Source organism: Glycine soja, chromosome 9, assembly GCF_004193775.1.
Source record: "Glycine soja cultivar W05 chromosome 9, ASM419377v2, whole genome shotgun sequence".
NCBI classification, from domain to species: domain Eukaryota; kingdom Viridiplantae; phylum Streptophyta; class Magnoliopsida; order Fabales; family Fabaceae; genus Glycine; species Glycine soja.
Window position 1 is genome coordinate 17,606,233 of NC_041010.1, and position 16,568 is coordinate 17,622,800.

Consider the following 16,568-nt stretch of genomic DNA (forward strand, 5'->3'; position numbering starts at 1 on the left):
ATTTGAATTCTCCTTTATTTCCTGGGTGCATGTAAAGGTTGAAAATTTAAATTACAATTCCTTGTCATATTTTAAATTTCGCCTTCAATATTTTTAGTAAAAAGATTCTCGTTATTGTCTTACTTTTTTTTTTGTTTTACTAGGAAATTTTGGAAAATAATAATCATATAGAGTATTTTTATTTGAGGTCTTTTTCATTACTGTTCAAAATGTTGTTTTAAAAAGATTAAATAAATTATAAATTTTCAATATAATAATAATACTGACAATGAATAATTTTTCAAAATTTTGAAATAAATCAGTTTGTTAGATCTAAAAGGTTTTTTTGAATGAATTGACATCTTGCCTGTCTAACTAAATAAGATTTACTAGAAGTTGTGGCTTCATCTATTTTCTGAAAAGGTCTCATCTAAGGTTTGTTGTATGTTAGGTCATAGGCCTGTCACCTAGGTTTGATGTATAATTCTTTTGTTTTTTTTCCTTAAAGAGCTTTAACTTAGATAGTATTATGAAGAGTAAAAAAATATTATCTAAAATACTTTAAAGACAACAAATAAAATAAACAATTTATAATAATAAAAAATAAGATTGAAAGAAAAAAAATAATAAATTATAAGGATTTAAATAATATTTAAGTCCATAATACTTTTCTTTTACATAAGTAATTACTCATTTATAATTTACGGTATATTATAAAAATTGATACAATTATTCTTAGTCAATATTTTGTTTTTAAAATAATTCATAAACTTATCAGCTAAATTCATGATGTACGAGAATATAAAATTATATTATTGTAATATATATGCTGAAATCAAATTAGTATCTTGAGTATAATAGAGATGGAGAGAATTTCTTTTTATTTCTTTTAATCATAGTTAACTTTTCATAAATATAATTTTTTTGGTTATTTCTCTTTTTTGAAAATATAAAAAAATATTCAAAACAAATGTTTTACAAGCCACAAAATCATAAAAAAGAAAGACAGAAAACTAATCCAATTAAGTAAGACAGTGCAAGGAATGGTATGTGTCATCCTAAAGTTTCCCATCCCTATATATTTAATCAATAAATCATATTAGTTAACTTTTCATAAATATAATTTTTTTGGTTATTTCTCATTTTTGAAAATATAAAAAATATTCAAAACAAATGTTTTGCAAGCCACAAAATCATAAAAAAGAAAGACAGAAAACCAATCCAATTAAGCAATACAGTGCAAGGAATGGTATGTGTCATCCTAAACTTTCCCATCCCTATATATTTCATAATAAATTATTCTGATTTATTGATTATTAATTTATGACCTTATCAACAAAAAATATTAAATTTATTTGTATTTATGTTTCCTTTTTCAAAAATAATATTAAAATACTTGGTAGTATTTATTAAAAATTGTAAAATGGGTAATATAAAACTATATTGTTGTAACAAATACATTCAAATTTTTGTAGGATGGAATTATTTATTAAGGATGGAATTATAATAGATTATTTCTCCTATGCTTAATATTTATGATAATGTATTGTGAAACATATTACTCAGCTCAAATATAAATTTAAATGTTGATAAATATTTAATTTTCTTTATTATATGACTTTTATTTATATAAACATACTTTTACTCTTTTACTGTATTATTTATGATATTAGAAAGTCAATACATTTATTTACAATTGATATTTTGTTTTCCAAATGTTTTATTAAAATAATTATCAATAAAGTTCATACTGAAAACATTTAGTTATATTTATGTAATTTATATGATCAAATCAATTTTACATTTAAAATATATTATTTTTTCAATGGCCTAATACATATATTTTTTATTTTAATAGACTTAAAGAGGTAATCTTGTTTTATTTTGATTTGTTATAATGTTATATTTCAGAAAATTTAGAAGAGGAAAATTTTCCTCAAAGTTAATTTGTCTAAATATTTAATTCCATGTATTATTATACTATATTGAGATTAAATACTTGACTTCTTAAACAAATTTTCAATTCATACATAGATACATATATTAGATTCATTACACTTTTTATTACTCTTAGGTTAGACACCATTGGTGTTTCTCAACTCATTGAGTGAGTGATCAATCTCAATCTATTGTGTGATTGTTGGTAGTCCAAGAAATGTTTTTACAAAGGAAGGCAACTAAATTGAGTTTATTATGTTAAATAGATCATTCTCTCACCTATGAACCTAATCGGGTCTTACACCACTTCATCATTTTATGGGTTATTAAATTCCATACCTTTGTAACAATAACAATGGTAATACTTATCAATTAATTTAAATATCTTAAAAACATTAATGATTCAAAATATTTAATGCTATTTTTATTCAAACAAAATATTTAATGTTATTTATTTTTAATAGTTCTTCTAATAAATTATTTGCTTTGAATGGACATTTATGACCATACAATAAATTATTATATTTATTAGAAAAGAGGTAAGAACCTTCATACAAATATTTAATTTTTTTGAATATTTGAAATAAATATCAACAATCAATAAATGTACCTTTTAATCAATTTTAATATTTTAAAAACATTAATGCTTCCAAACATTTAATGTTATTTATTATTATAAGCTCCTATAATAAATTATTTATTTTTAACTGACATTTATGACCTTACAATAAATTAATTCATTTATTGATAGTTGATATTTTTTTTTCTAAAATTTATTTCAAGAACTTCATTAGAAAATATTATATTGATAGTATAAAAGTAAGAACCTTCGTACAAGGATTTATTAAAATTGTGTGTGCAAAACGGAGGTGAGTGCAAATTAGAGGAGTACCGCCTCACCCTTCAAGGTAAGGGGGTGAGAATCAATTAGAAAATTAGGGATTAAAACAATATTTTTTGATCATATGATATTTGATTAATTAAAACATATACTTAGATTAAAAGAATGTTTTTTTGGAACATATGATATGCTGAAAATTCTTGAAGTTGATTCTAAATAGTTGTAAAGTTTGGGATATCTTTTATATTCTTTTAATTCATTCTCTTTGCATATCTCTACATATATGTGTGTAAAACTAATATGTAAATTGTTAGATTATATAACAGTATAATATAATATTCAATTACGAATAAATAATTACATGAATAAAATCTGATAAAGTCGATAAAAGTTTATATTTATTATAATTCATTGTATGCTTAGTTTGAGATCAATTGTATGTTAAACTATCTTTTTAATTCATAAGACATTTTTTATTTCTAATTTTTTTAGTACATTTATATATAATCTAATCATACATTAATTTGCACATTTTAACAACAAAAATTGTGTCTATTTTATATGTCAAATGATCTAACTTTTAACTTATTTGTCTCATTATATAAATATTTGGCCAAATTAAGATGTTTGTTAAACTAGTTTGTTTTACTGTACCCCGTCCCCTTTCCCATTTATTTGTCATTTTATATTTTCCTATTTAACATGATAGGAATGAATGAATTGCAACATCAACTTTTTTAATAAGTTTTCTCTTGTTTGGTTTTTGTTATGATGGTTCATTTTATTATTTTTTTTCTTGCAGATTTTATATTTTCCTATCTATCATGCTAGGAATCAATGAATTGCAATATCAACTTGTTTAAGTTTTCTCTCGTTTGCCTTTTGTTATTATCACTCATTTTACTATCTTTTTTTTTTTTTGCAGACTTATATTCAGTGTCGGTCTTTGGAGGAGATTAAGAATTACAAGAAATATGGAAGTCGTCCTCGGCGTCACAAGGTGAAAACACAAGACAAAGAAGAAAGCAATGACAAAACCAAAAATGAAATAGATGTGAGTATATTTATTTTAAAAAAATAAGTAGGGCTAACAATGTATTTTCCAACACATTTTACTATTGGTTAAAGTTTACTGACGACTACAAGCTCATGAGCATGATTGAGAGTGATTAAAGAAACAGTAGTAGTACATCCTTTTGTTATTTTCAATCAACATGAACAAGTAACAAAGAGTGCATTAAAGATAATGGTGATTTTTCTTTTCAAAATTAGAAAAGTTTAGTTCTCTTTTATTTCTGGGGTGCATGTAAAGTTTGACATTTTAAATCATAATTCAATGTGATATTTTAATTCTTTCCATCAATATATTCAAGAAAAATAATATCATTAGTGATTTTCATATTCTTTTTAGTTTTACTATCTAGGACGTTTTTTGAAAAATGATAACTATAATGAGTATGCTTCTTCAGGGAGTTTGGAATCTTTTCCATTGCTATTCAAAATGTTGTTATTAAATATTGCAAAAAAAATAATCAAACAAATGATGGCTAATAATTAATGAAAGTGATTTGTGTATGGATATTTTGAATGTTTTGTATTCTCCTATATTATAATGTTTTTGTTTTTGTTTACTTTTCCTGATGTTTTTACTATTAAAAATTCCTGGAATATTGATAAATGTTTGCTAAAGAAAAGAACAAAGAAATGGAAATTGAATTTTTTATTTATTTATTTTAGAGTTTATTGTAATTTATCACTATTCAACCCGAAAAATTTAATTTCTATTGTCAATGTTTCCAATAAATAATGTTTATGACAAAAAAAAAGATTCAAATTGAAATCAACACAATATTCCTCACTAAATGTTTCATCATTTGTCATGATTTTTTCAGGAAATGCTTGTTGCTCAAGGAAAAGCAAAAGCAGAAGTTATGAGAACTTTTGTTGAAGAGTTTCTTTCGGAAGCTTATTACAATCAGCTTCACATGTTCAACCCATAATCAACAAAAATCAACTATTATATAATGTTCAAACTGACTGTAAAACATTATCATCAATTTATTTAATACCTATGTTGACAACTTCCATGTGATTTAGGATTTTCATATGATTTTATTTTGAATTTCTATGTTGGATGAAATGACTTTCAGCTATGCTTTATTTTTGGGGTTAGTCTAATAATTTGCTAGAAAGATCTCAATCCATTGGTTGCTTTTCATGGTTGTGGATATTGGGTATGTTTTTATTTGAAATAATTTTGTGTTTCATCTCTCTATTGTGATGAATCTGATTATTGGCATGCCCAACTTATCTTTTACACATTGTGGGTGATTTACACTTCTAATGTTGATGTTGGCTTTGTAGGGTTGGGTACATATTTATTTGCTGGTTTTGTGGTTTGTTTACACTAGTTACTAGACTAGTACACCAATTTTCACGTCTACTAAGTTGGACAAGTTTTGTTTTTGTTGGAAAATTGACTTGAATAATTTCTAAAACAATTAATAACTATAAATTATTAAATTCAACTTCATAACATTTTCCATCACATTTATGTGAAAAGTTTGAATGCAATTTCAATCCAATTTCGTCTAAAAATACGAAAACTTAAACTTAGTTAATGTTCATTGTATAAACAAACTCTTTGATATGGGCATTTGTATATTACCATTTAATTCCTATTTTACCCTCTCTAATCCTTAATTACTTAGAGCCTTGATATCTTAAATGCACTGTGATGAATAATTCTATAAGCTACTACATTCATAATCCCATAACCATGCCCACTTCCCCCATTCATTTCTCAATTTGTCTTTTCCTATTTTACATGTTATGAGTGAATTGCAGCATCAACTTTTTTAACATTTTTTATCATTGTTTTCTTTTTATAAAATTGCTAATTTTATTTAAAAAAATATTTTGCAATTTTATCTTCATGAAGAGAAAGGGTTTCAATGTCGATCTTTAGTAGGGCTGAAGCATAATTGATACTCGGTGTTATAGAGTGAAAAAACAAAACAAAGTAGAAAACAATAATAGAATTAAAAATGAAATAAAACTAAGTACAATTATTTGCAAAATGAGGAGTGCTAGCATCATACTCCCCAACACATCCTTTCTAGCTAATGCACCTTTTAATATTGGTTAGAGTTTAATAAGAACAAATTAACTCATGAGTGGCCACTTTTATATAGACAGAGGGACACAATTTTGTAATTTTTAATAAATTTCAACAAATGACAAAGAATGTGTTAGTGATGGTGATGCTAGAATTTTTATTTTTTTAATTACAAAATTTCAGTTCTCTTTTATTTCCTGGGTGCATGTAAAGGTTGGAATTTTAAATTACAATTCCTTGTCATATTTTAAATTTCACCTTCAATATTTTTAGTAAAAATATTCGAATTAATGTTTTACCTATTATTTTTAGTTTTACTACTAGGAAATTTTGGAAAATAATAATTATACTGAGTATTTTTATTTGCGGTGCTTGGTATCTTTTTCATTATTATTCAAAATGTTGTTTTAAAATTTTTGAAACTTAATTGATGGCTAGCATGGAAGTAGAAACCCACGTGAGTTCATATTTTGGATGTTTTGTATTTTCCTTTACTATTAATTTTTTTTAAAATATTGCTATTATTTTCAGGAAATGATTGATGCTGAAGAGAAAAATAAAGAAGCAAAAATTGAAGTGAGTATACAGATTTTTAGTATTTTGTATTTTCATTTCGTGCTATTCAAAAAGTTGTATTAAAATTCTGGTACAATTTTCTGGAAATGATACTAGCCAAATGATAATGATAATACCTATATTGACAACCTCATCATTTAAGATTTTGATATGGTTTTATTTTGACATTTTATGTTGGATGATATGACTTTCAAACTAGGTCTTAACTTATTTATTTTTCTATTTGATAACTGATCCTTGTTTCATATAACCCGAATTCAGAGTTCTTACATATAAAAGTTACAAAGAATAATAAATGCAAGCTATAGGATCCAAACACCAATAAGAGAAAGAGCATTGAATGTTATTCCTCTTGGCCTTAAACCATGTCCACAAACTAACCTTTATCGATCAAGTTCATGATAGCACTAAAGTGAAAGGAATGCCTTGAAACATGACATTGTACATTAATCACATAGACCAAACTATAGTATGTCATTAAAGATGACGAGCTAGACACAAAATTTTCTTTTTGAAGAGATAACCGAACTGGAAAAAAAATACCTTTAGGTAAAAGTATCGAGTAACCAGGCCAAGCTTAACTACATTCTAAATACTATTTGTCACTAGGAAGCAAAATAAAAAGGTGAAGAGAGTCTTTGTCAAAGGAAAAATATAACGCGTATGAAATCTCCGTAGTCTAGGACATTATTCCTTTTTCTGAACAGGTTAACTCAAGTTGGTACTTGTATCCTATCCAAAATGACCCACCAAGAAAAGGAAAGAACTTCGAGACAGACAAACCTCTTAAAAATATATTAATGATTAACTAACTATGTAAAAATATTTATACTGTATAAAAATTAAACTCGTCATTTTTACAGTTTTGCTTGTTATATATGCTTTATTTCTTAGGTTAGTCCAGTAATACGGTTTTTGAATATTGGGCAAGGAAATCTTTGTTTAATATGAACTAACTATTTGTTTCATCTCTCTATACTAATGGATCTGATTATTAGGACAGCTTATGTAACATAGATAAACTATGATTTGTGCATACTAAAATGTGAGTTTTTGGCCTGTTTTATTCAATTTCTAGAATATTTTATTGACAGTACTCATGTTTTTATGTAAGTTTGTACCAAAAAGGTGCTGATGAGACTTATAATAAAAAAGAGTTAAAACATCAATGTTTTTTTTTAAGCAAAAAACATCATCTGGGAGAGCACGATCGTGCGGATTCTGAGCATAGGTTGTCTTGATGTAGCGAGGGAAAGCTAAACCCCTCAAGAAACAGCACAGTCATGCTGCAAATTTTGCTAAAGACAGTCGTGCTGAACTACAGAGACTCGACACAGTTTATGAGTTTCAAATTAGCCAGCTTCTATAGCATGATCGTTTTGACTTTCACGACTCAAACTTATTGTTTGTTATAAATAGAAAAGGGCAAGTTATAGTGAGGGGATCTTTTAATTTGTGTTACCAATATAGACCATTGAGAGTAAGTAATTAAAAGTGACCGTGAGAAGGGCTTAGTCTTTGGAGGATTGTCAAGATCATTACAGGGGATTTCACTTGTAATGTTTCTGCTCCTTTTCAGTTATCATGTATTCCATTTTGATTCTTTGCACCCTTATTTTCAGGGATAGCTAGTTTATTATTCTAGGGTGTTGACATGAACAGAAATTTTATTTCCTAGTGTTTGATTTTAATTGAATTCTATTGTTTCCCTTAGTCAATTATTTTGCTTCACTATTTTGTATTTCTTTAGAACAATCACTTCGTATTTGTATTCAATTATATTATGTGTCCATTGCTTATAATTGATGGACTTGTGTAGCAAATGAGTTTCTGAGTGTCATATGATCAATGATCAACTACAAATTACAAACTTCTAATTAGATTAAATTATCTTTGTATTTGACCTCTTTGTGCTTACCTTTTTTCGTAATTCTGGCCCTACATGATCAACAAGGTTGTAATAAGGAGAAAGAGGATTAATGGATCATGACAAAAAATCTGTTGATTGATTGTAGAGGTATGATTAGTAACTGACATATACTTTAGGATTAAGTTAAAATAAATATTGGGGTAATTATTTTTTTCTGTAGAAATCACAACACTAGGTTCTCATTTCAGATAATCCTTTAAATTGCTCTTTCTCGTTCTTGAAATCAATTTTTAGCACAAACTATTTGATAAACCACTTTTTTGAAACTGCTGTTAAAAATGAATTGCTTAGTTTATTTGAGAAATTAAATTGTTTTGGAACTACCTTTAGTCCTTTGGGTCTATATATATATATATATATATATATATATATATATATATATATATATATATATATATATATATATATATATATATACCTGGACTTAAGGTCCATTGTTACTACAGCAAACGATATATTTTCCCTTAAACGTACTATTTTATATAAATAAAACATGAGGGCTGACTAGGGGGAAGAAGTGATTGCAAGTGCAAAAGAGGTAAATCACGAAAAATGAATGGTTGTTGTCAAGCTTCCACTCAAATGAAATGAATTGAATACACATCGGCATGAGAGATGTAGAAATTGTGAAAATGTGAGATTGTATTGTTAAAGGTGGCTTAAATAAATTAATTAGTATCGCCTAAATCAGAAGATGCATCTATTTTTAAATATGATTATTAAATGAATTGATGATTTTTATGAGATACTCTATTACGTGAATCCTAAAATTTATGCAATATGCATGATATTTGAATATTACATTCTATATATATATGATGGTCAATGATTATGCTTTGATTGTTGAGTTGTATACTATTTTGGTATGTTTATTTTTTGTAAGTTGTGTGTTGCACGTGCAATTTGTGTCTATGATGATCTCATGCCTAATGTACGTGTGGAACAGGTGGTCACATGTCTTTCAAAGACTCCATGGATATATGAATTTGGATGTGAAGACGTGCTATTCATTTTTGTTTCCTCTTTAATCTTATATGTAGTATTGACCGGCTTAGAGATTTGATAATTTATACTTATGGAGTTGTTTTTATTTATGTGCATGTTTGAGGAGATTTTAATTGTTTTGATGATGTATAACTTTATGTTATGAAAAGTGTCATCTGACACATATAGTTTATTTAGTTATTTACATATTATATAATGTCTTATCTACATACCATAAGTTTTAGCTTTTGACCTTGTATAATGCAAAAATATTACAAGTATTTTTATATTTAAATTAAATTAAATCTTGTATTTGAATTAGTTCATAGTTTCATGTAACGGTGATGAGTTGTTATATTGTGTTAACTGTTAAACTTCAATATATAATTTTTTTTATATGCATATGGAAAACTTAAGTATATAAAAAATTCGACAACATCTTAATTTTAAATACCAACTAATAACATAAGTATAGATTATAAAATCATATTTATTGACCTCAAAACCAAGGCTGATTAGATGGGTCTTGCTCATACAAGAGTTTGATATAGTCATCAACGATAAGAAGAGATTCGAGAATGTGGTGGCTGACCACCTCTCCTGGTTGAAGAATGAAGAAGTGACCAAAGAAGAACCGGAGGTAATGGGAGACTTCCCAGATGAGTTCCTCTTACAAGCCACCACAAGATCTTGATTTTTTGATGTGGCCAACTACAAAGCCACAGGAATCATTCCCGAAGAGCTTAACTGGAGTCAGTGGAAGAAATTTCTGCATGATGCCCGCTTCTATATATGGGATGATCCATATCTGTTCAAGTTAGGAGCATACAATCTGCTGAGGAGGTGTGTTATGATAGAGGAAGCATAGAGCATCCTTTGGCACTACCGTAGTTCACCATATAGCGATCACCACAACGGAGATAGGACAACAACAAATGTGCTACGAGAAGGTTTCTTTTGACCCTCAATCTTCAAAGACGCTCATGATTATGTGCGTTGTTATGACAAATACCAAAGAGCAGGGAGATTTCTAGAAGGAATGAGATGCCTCTGTAAAACATAATGGAGATAAAAATATTTGACTTTTGGGGGATTGACTTTGTGGGGCCTCTCCCATCTTCATACGGGAATATCTATATCCTGGTAGTTGTTGATTACGTATCTAAGTAGATGGAAATCATAGCCACTCCCAAGAATGATGTCGGGGTAGTGATAAAATTCTTAAAGAAAAACATATTTTCCCATTTTGGAGTTCCACGAGCCTTAATCAATAATAGGGGAACACACTTCTATAATGCGCAATTAAAGAAAGTTCTCGAGCATTACAATGTCAGACATAAGGTGGCCACACCTTATCATCCCCAAACAAATGGCCAAGCAGAAGTTTCAAATAAAGAGATAAAGCGAGTACTTGAGAATATTGTTGTGTCATCAAGAAAAGTTGGGCTTTGAAGTTGGATGATGCTTTCTGGGCTTACAGGATTGCATTCAAGACTCCCATAGGCTTGTCACCATTTCAGTTGGTCTATGGTAAAGCATGCCACCTATCGGTGGAGTTGGAGCACAAAGCCTATTGGGCCCTCAAATTGCTAAAATTTGATGAAGTTGTAGTTAGAGAGAAGAGGAAGTTACAATTGTTGGAGTTAAAAGAAATAAGAATGAACACCTATACATCATCCAAAATTTATAAGCAGAAGATAAAGGCATATCATGACAAAAAGCTATAGAGACAGAACTTTTAGCCAGTATAACAAGTCATGCTCTTCAATTCAAGACTCAAACTATTCCTAGGAAAGCTGAAGTCAAAGTGGTCAGGGTCGTTCCTGATCAAAGAAGTAAGACCCCATGGAGCTATGAAATCGATGGACCTTACGGCAAGCACCCCAGAGAAAAGATGGATCATCAACGGACAATGCTTAAAAATTTACAATGGAGGCCAGTTAGAAAGATTAACAAGTGTTGTCTACCTGAATGATGCATAAAATGAAGAACAATGTCTAGCCAAAGATGATAAATTAAGCACTTACTCGGAGGCAACCTATTTTTATTGTAAAAAAAACCTCGCTAAGCGTGCAGGTAATTCAAATTCTGGAGAAAATACCAATGGACGTTAAATAGATCATTCTCTCACATATGAACATAATCGGGTCTTACACCACTTCATCATTTTATGGGTTATTAAATTCCATACCTTTGTAAAAATAACAATGGTAATACTTATCAATTAATTTAAATATCTTAAAAACATTAATGATTCAAAATATTTAATGCTATTTCTATTCAAACAAGATATTTAATGTTATTTATTTTTAATAGTTCTTCTAAGAAATTATTTGCTTTGAATGGACATTTATGACCATACAATAAATTATTATATTTATTAGAAAAGAGGTAAGAACCTTCATACAAATATTTAATTTTTTTGAATATTTGAAATAAATATCAACAATCAACAAATGTACCTTTTAATCAATTTAAATATTTTAAAAACATTAATGCTTCCAAACATTTAATGTTATTTATTATTATAAGCTCCTATGATAAATTATTTGTTTTTAACTGACATTTATGACCTTACAATAAATTATTTCATTTATTGATAGTTGATATTTTTTTTTCTAAAATTTATTTCAAGAACTTCATTAGAAAAGACTATATTGATAGTATAAAAGTAAGAACCTTCGTACAAGGATTTATTAAAATTGTGTGTGCAAAACGGAGGTGAGTGCAAATCAGAGGAGTACTCTTCACCCTTCAAGGTAAGGGGGTGGGAATCAATTAGAGAATTAGGGATTAAAACAATATTTTTTGGATCATATGATATTTGACTAATTAAAACATATACTTAGATTAAAACAATGTTTTTTTTGGAACATATGATATGCTGAAAATTCTTGAAGTTGATTCTAAATAGTTGTAAAGTTTGGGATATCTTTTATATTGTTTTAATTCATTCTCTTTGCATATCTCTATATATATGTGTGTAAAACTAATATGTAAATTGTAAGATTATATAACAGTATAATATAATATTCAATTACGAATAAATAATTACATGAATAAAATCTGATAAAGTCGATAAAAGTTTATATTTATTATAATTCATTGTATGCTTAGTTTGAGATCAATTGTATGTTAGACTATCTTTTTAATTCATCAGACAAATTTTTTCTTTCTAATTTTTTTAGTACATGTATTTAATTAAGTTTTCATAATTCAACTATCTCATTGTCTATGTTACATTTATGTAGGAGGAATTCCAAACCGTAATAAGGATGACTCACTCCTTAAATGATGTTGAAGCTATACACGCAACACCAGTATCCATTTGTAATCCTACTAATTACGACATTGGTTGTGACGATGTTGTTAACAACCAAAAAAATGAGGTATATATATATTTAATTTTCAATTTAACATTTTTTTTTATTTTCAAAATAATTCAAATTTTTCATTATTATAATTTTCTTGTATATATCATCTAATCATACATTAATTTGCACATTTTAACAACAAAAAGTGTGTCTATTTTATATGTCAAATGATCTAACTTTTGACTTATTTGTCTCATTATATAAATATTTGGCCAAATTAAGATGTTTGTTAAACAAGTTTGTTTTACTAAATTATAGGCTAGATAGCTTATAAATTTTAAATTAAGCTAATCAATTAACAATTTTCAAACATATATAAGAATTTCAATTAGACTATGACACAATTGTGCATATGATAAACTGAATCCTAAAAGGACGGTCCATCATGTATTTGCATAGTTTGAATTTTTGTGTGTGTGTGTGTGTGTGAATGAATTGCAACATCAACTTTTTTAACAAGTTTTCTCTTGTTTGGTCTTTGTTATGATGGTTCATTTTATTATTTTTTTTTCTTGCAGATTTTATATTTTCCTATCTATCATGCTAGGAATCAATTAATTGCAATATCAACTTGTTTAAGTTTTCTCTCGTTTGCCTTTTGTTATTATCACTCATTTTACTATCTGTTTTTTGCAGACTTATATTCATATGGAGACAGGCTTTCGGTGTCGGTCTTTGAAGGAGATTAAGAATTATGAGAAGTATGGAAGTCCTCCTCGACGTCAAAAAGTGAAAGCACAAGCCAAAGAAGAAAGCAATGACAAAACAAAAAATGAAACAGAAGTGAGTATATTTATTTTAAAAAATAAGTAGGGCTAACAATGTATTTTCCAACACATTTTATTATTGGTTAAAGTTTACTGAAAACTACAAGCTCATGAGTAGGACTGAAAGTGATTAAAGAAACAGTAGTAGTACATCCTTTTGTTATTTTCAATCAACATGAACAAGTAAGAAAGAGTGTATTAGAGATAGTGGTGATTTTTCTTCTCAAAATTAAAAAAGTTTAGTTCTCTTTTATTTCTCGGGTGCATGTAAAGTTTGGCATTTTAAATCACAATTCAATGTGATATTTTAATTTTTTCCATCAATGTATTCAAGAAAAACAATATCATTAGTGATTTTCATATTCTTTTTAGTTTTACTATCTAGGACGTTTTTTTGGAAAATGATAACTATAATGAGTATGCTTCTTCAGGGTGTTTGGAATCTTTTCCATTATTATTCAAAATGTTGTTATTAAATATTGCAAAAAAAATAATCAAACAAATGATGGCTAATAATTAATGAAAGTGATGTGAGTATGCATATTTTGAATGTTTTGTATTCTCCTATATTATAATGTTTTTATTTTTGTTTACTTTTCCATATGTTTTTTACTATTAAAAATTCCTGGAATATTGTGAAATGTTTTTTGCTAAAGAAAAAAACAAAGAACTGGAAATTGAACTTTTTATTTATTTATTTTAGAGTTTATTGTAATTTATCACTATTCAACCCGAAAAATTTAATTTCTATTGTCAATGTTTCCCGTAAATATTGTTGATGACAAAAAAAATACCTATTGGAATCAACACAATATTCCTCACTAAATGTTTCATTCTTTGTCATGATTTTTTCAGGAAATGGTTGTTGCTCAAAGAAAAGCGAAAGCAGAAGTTATGAGAACTTTTGTTGAAGAGTTTCTTTCGAAAGCTTATCACAATCAGCTTCACATGTTCGACCCATAATCAATAAAAATCAACTATTATATAATGTTCAAATCGACTGAAAAACATTATCATCAGTTTATTTAATACCTATGTTGACAACTTCCATGTGATTTAGGATATTCATATGATTTTATTTTGACTTTCTATGTTGGATGAAATGACTTTCAGCTATGCTTTTTTTTTTTTGGGTTAGTCTAACAATTTGCTAGAAAGATCTCAATCCATTGGTTCCTTTTCATGGTTGTGGATATTGGGTTAGGCTAGGTATGTTTTTATTTGAAATAATTTTGTGTTTCATCTCTCTATTGTGATGAATCTGATTAATGCCATGCACAACTTATCTTTTACACATTGTGGGTGACTTACAATTCCAATATTGATGTTGGCTTTGTAGGGTTGGGTACATATTTATTTGCTGGTTTTGTGGTGTGTTTACACTAGTTACTAGACTAGTACACCAATTTTCACGTCTACTAAGTTGGACAAGTTTTGTTTTTGTTGGAAAATTGACTTGAATAATTTCTAAAACAATTAATAACTATAAATTATTAAATTAAACTTCATAACATTTTCCATCACATTTATGTGAAAAGTTTCAATGAAATTTCAATCCAATTTCGTCTAAAAATATGAAAACTTAAACTTAGTTAATGTTCATTGTATAAACAAACTCTTTGATATGGGCATTTGTATATTACCATTTAATTCCTCTTTTACCCTTCTCTAATCCTTAATTACTTAGAGTCTTGATATCTTAAATGGACTGTGATGAATAATTCTATAAGCTACTACATTCATAATCCCATCACCATGCCCACTTCCCCCATTCATTTCTCAATTTGTGTTTTCCTATTTTACATGTTATGAATGAATTGCAACATCAAGTTTTTTTAACATTTTTTTATCATTGTTTTCTTTTTATAAAATTGCTAATTTTATTTAACATGCTAGGAATCAATGAATTGCAACATCAACTTTTTTAACAAGTTTTCTCTCGTTTGCCTTTTGTTATTATCACTATTTTTTTTTTGCAGACCTATATTCATAAGGAGATACGCTTTCGGTGTCGGTCTTTGGAGGAGATTAAAAATTACGAGAATCATGAAATTCCTCCTCAGTGTCACAAAGTGAAAACACAAGACAAAGAAGGAAGCGATAACAAAACCAAAAATGAAACAGAAGTGAGTATATTTATTTTAAAAAATAAGTAGGGCTAACAATGTATTTTGAAAAATGATAACTATAGTGAGTATGCTTCTTTTGGGAGTTTGGAATCTTTTCCATTGCTATTCAAAATGTTGTTATTGAATATTGCAAAAATTTCAAACAAATGATGGCTAATAATTAATGAAAGTGATGTTAGTATGCATATTTTGAATGTTTTATATTCTCCTATATTATAATGTTTTTATTTTTGTTTACTTTTCCATATGTTTTTCCAATTTTAAATTCCTGGAATGTTGAGAAATGTTTGCTAAAGAAAATAACAAAAAAGTGGAAATTGAACTTTTTATTTATTTATTTTAGAGTTTAATGTAATTTATCACCACTCAACATGAAAATTTAATTTCTATTATCAATGTTTCCAGTAAATAATGTTGATGAGAAAAAAAATACAAATTGGAACCTACACAATATTCATCACTAAATGTTTCATTCTTTATCATGATTTTTTCAGGAAATGATCGTTGCTCAAAGAAAAGCAAAAACATAAGTTGTGAGAACCTTTGTTGAAGAATTTCTTTCAGAAGCTCATTAAAATCAGCTTCACATGTTCAACCCATAATCAACAAAAATTAACTATTTTGTAATATTCAAACTGAATGAAAACATTATCATCAATTTATTTAATACCTATGTTGACAACTTTCATGTGATTTAGGATTTTCATATGATTTTATTTTGACTTTCTATGTTGGATGAGATGACTTTCAGCTATGCTTTATATTTTGGGTTAGTCTAATAATTTGCTAAAAAGATCACAATCCATTGTTTCCTTTTCATGGTTGTGGAAATTGGGTTAGGCCATGTATTTCTTTTATTCGAACTACTTTTTTGTTGCATCTCTCTATTGTGATGGATCTGATCATTGGTGCACACAACTTATCTCTTACAC

General features: G+C 27.4%; 2 long non-coding RNA genes across 2 annotated transcripts; both read left to right on the forward strand.

Annotated features, from left to right (window-relative positions):
- The first annotated feature begins 2,744 nt into the window (after positions 1-2,744).
- Positions 2,745-5,023, forward strand: LOC114367527. The gene is made up of 3 exons (XR_003657232.1): positions 2,745-2,825; positions 3,684-3,812; positions 4,651-5,023. It is a non-coding gene; the product is annotated as an uncharacterized LOC114367527 (long non-coding RNA).
- Positions 5,024-15,512: 10,489 nt separating this feature from the next.
- Positions 15,513-16,318, forward strand: LOC114367528. Its single transcript, XR_003657233.1, has 2 exons — positions 15,513-15,633; positions 16,131-16,318. It is a non-coding gene; the product is annotated as an uncharacterized LOC114367528 (long non-coding RNA).
- Positions 16,319-16,568: the final 250 nt, after the last annotated feature.